Source organism: Prosopis cineraria, unplaced genomic scaffold (genome assembly GCF_029017545.1).
Source record: "Prosopis cineraria cultivar Desert tree isolate PC_DT_omini unplaced genomic scaffold, ASM2901754v1 PC6, whole genome shotgun sequence".
Classification (NCBI taxonomy): Eukaryota; Viridiplantae; Streptophyta; class Magnoliopsida; order Fabales; family Fabaceae; genus Prosopis; species Prosopis cineraria.
In genome coordinates this window covers 39,165,996-39,169,765 of record NW_026555337.1, presented here as the reverse complement: position 1 = coordinate 39,169,765, position 3,770 = coordinate 39,165,996, and the positions used below count along the sequence as shown (strand labels likewise).

General features: G+C 33.4%; 1 pseudogene; it reads left to right on the top strand.

Annotated features, from left to right (window-relative positions):
- The first annotated feature begins 392 nt into the window (after positions 1 to 392).
- LOC129314154 (uncharacterized) lies at positions 393 to 3,417 on the top strand (annotated as a pseudogene).
- The last annotated feature ends 353 nt before the right edge of the window (positions 3,418 to 3,770 follow it).

The window sequence follows — 3,770 nt, the reverse complement described above, 5'->3', positions numbered from 1 at the left end:
AATCTAAATCAACGATTCAAATAAATTCACTCATTCATTAATCTCAAGTGGAGTATAAATTCATAACCATTGATCTAGATTTTAATGATTCAGATAGTACAAGCATTTAATGCATGTATTAAGTACAATTACTGAATCCAAATCTCATTCTCATCACATACACATATTTATTATTTTTAAGTTGTCCATAGAGGCCATTTGCATGAAAGATCTCCTCAATCAAAAGGATAATTATGTACTTTCGGAATAGCCTAAGTCTTCCTATAAATTGCTCTGCTTGATGAAGTCTTGAACATGCACTTCAGAATTTTCATTCAGGTTCATATCTCTCAGCTTCAATGGCGAACAAATTACGAAATGACAAGACTTGCGTGGCAAGTGTGGTATTCTGCTTCTTGATGTTGTCTTTTGTTCACATGACAAAGGCAAGTCAAGCCAGAGTCACCCAAGCTAAGGAACTTGAGGTTCAAAAGCTTTTGAATAAGTTGAACAAACCAGCCGTTAAGTCTCTTAAGGTATACAATTCAGCTTCTTCCACTAGTTTAGTTTTGATGATGACTCACTTTTTTTTTTTTCAAATATTGCTTCTGCTTACAAAATAAGCTCAGCACTATTCATTTAAGTATTTGATCTCATCCATGTTTGCAAAGTTGGGAGTGATGAAGAAATTAAACATGAGCATTTAGAGTGAAAAAAAAAAACACGAGCATAAATATTTATTTTATATGCACTAGGCGGTTGATATTATTTACTATATAAACTATAATTAATCAATCAACTGGTAGTATTAGAATTTTGTTCTAATTACAAATCAATGATTAATCAATTACACAAAAATATTTGTGAGGACTGACCATGCATTTATATATATAGTTGTGATTAATTCTTTACTAACTCAAAGTGAGATATCATACATCTAATATTTTATTTACTATTGTTTCTTTCATTGCTTTTCTTTTCCTTTTCATTTCTTCAATTTCAATTTTTTTCATTTGTTAGCCCGTGTTCTTCTGAGTTGCACTTTAGAAGAAATAATTTTTGGAGTTTATAATTTGTTATTGTTTTAGTTAACATTTGGTTTTTGAAAAAATAGAGTCCTGATGGTGACACAATTGACTGCGTACATATATCGCATCAACCAGCTTTTGATCATCCCAAACTGAAAAATCACAAAATTCAGGTAAAATAGTTTACCATTTTGTTTTATTGGATTTTCTAACTCAATTCTGAGGCTAATCATTAATTTGCTATTCAATGAAGATGAGGCCAACATTTCTTCCAAAAGGAATAAAAAGTTTTCCAGAATCATCAAAGACAATTGATCAAATATGGCACCAAAGTGGAAGTTGTCCTGAAGGAACCATTCCAATAAGAAGAACAACAAAAGATGACATCATGAGGGCAAGCTCTTTCCAAAGATTTGGGATGAAGGATAACATGAGCATCCCTAACTTGTCTGACTCACTTTACTCTTCGGCAAATAATCATGAGGTACTTATAATATTGGAAAATGTAAAATATATTTAATGTGCTCTGCAAAACCTTGATTGTTTGGAAGCAAACATCAAACTATAGAGATTTCTTCAACTACAACATATGAAATATGTATATTCTACAATTCCCATGAAGAAGCTTGTTTGTGTGTTTTAGATTGGCATATTAACTATATTCTTCTTGTTTCTTTGATTGTTTTGGTGTCCTAGTATACCACTGCAGAAGTGGTGAAAGATATATATTATGGAGCCAAAGCATTCTTAAATGTTTGGAAGTCAAATGTTCAACAACGCAATGAACTCAGTCTCTCTCAAATTTGGGTGATGAATCAAGGTGATAATGATAATGTGGAGAGCATCGAAGCTGGTTGGCAGGTATTCTATAGTTTAATTTCTTTCACATCACAAGAACGTATGAGTACACTTCAAATATTTCTTCAAGAAATAAATTGCTGTATCCCTATCTAACTCTTTGGTTAATTGTTCATTGATCTGGAAAACTAAATCCATCCAATGCTATATGGTGATGATAGACCAAGACTTTTTGCATATTGGACAGTGAGTTCAGCAAATATCTTATCAACCCAATTTCTTATTGTTTCTTCAAATCATTCTCTTTGTTATTTTTTGACATTTTTTTGTCATCCAACAGAGTGATTCATATGAACGTACTGGGTGTTATAATCTACAATGCTCGGGCTTTGTTCAAGTTACCAATGCAGTAGTAATGGGAGGCACCATCGGACCATTATCTCTCTATGATAATACTCAATACGAATTCAATCTCCTTATTTGGAAGGTACCATTTTTTTTTCCAAGATTATAGATCCCTCAAAAAAAGAATACTTTCATGTGATAATTTTAGAAATGGGAAGTGATTGCCTGAAAACGAGTAAGAGAATAAATGGACAATAAGTAGTGGAATGACACATCCCACTTTATCTCTCTCTCTCTCTCTCTCTCTCTCTCTCTCTCACACACGCACACACATTATTAGAAATGAGGAGTGATTGTCTGGAAAAACCTAAGAGAACAAATGGGCGATGAGCAGCAGAATGACACTCCCGCTTAATCTCTCTCTCACACACATTGCTAGAAATGGGGAGACACACGCGACAAATAAGTCAATTGCTAAGAATTAAGAGTGACTACTTGGAATAGGAGGAGAGAAAACAAATGGCCCATGAACAATAGAAAGATACCCATCTTAACCCAAAAATTGAAGGGTCTAAGTTTATGAGTCATCTGTTTTATTATATATTAGTTATTAAATTCAACTTTATTTGATATAAAACTTCTTATCATATTGGTTAAAGTTTACTTACACTTAGACAACCTAACAAATGTAAATCAAAGCAATTCATGTGGATAATAACATTACTCTAATCCGTAATATGTAACTGAAGAGTGATAAAGAAATACTGGTAAATCTGATAAGAGCCTACCACATTAAACTTTGATCTCTTTAGTTCTACTTGCATATATGTACTGTATTGTGAGAGATGATCCTATAAACAAACATGATGATGATGATGATGAGCAGGATCGAGGAACCGGGAACTGGTAGCTGCAATATCAGAATGTATTTGTGGAATACTGGCCAGCTTCTATGTTTGAGAGCCTATTGGAGAGTGCAACAGTGATACAGTGGGGAGGTGAAGTGATCAACAGGAAATCTAATGGCAGACACACAAGTACAGAAATGGGAAGTGGCTATTTCCCACGTGTAGGGTTTGGGAGGGCGAGCTATTTTAGGTACCTTTCCACAGTGAATGAAAATAATTATCTCGTCAGCCCTAATTACATTAGAGGTTATGCCAGCAAACCCAGGTGCTACGATATAGTCCTCAACGACTATTCTAGTGACTTCGGGGCACACTTCTTCTACGGTGGTCCCGGAAGAAACCCATACTGTCCAATTTAATCCAAATGATGAAGATATCATATATATGTATGAGGAATTTGAAAAGTCTAAAGCTACCTATCTATGTTAAGGAAATACTTAAGGCCTCATCAATGGGATATATTGTATGTAAGGCCTGGTAAAATAAGACTGGCCAGATAAAATTTCAATGCTTTGTAGTGGTTTGTGTGGGCGTTATATGATCTCATGCTGTGTAATATAATGTTATCCAGTGTTTGATAACTGTGCCATTTATATAAAAAGTTAAATACAATGCTCTTTCCTGTTCTTTTTAAATTTATAAAATTATGCATGTTAATTATTTTTTTAATCAAGGGAATTAGTTAAAATTAAGTAAATGTTAAAAATTTTAT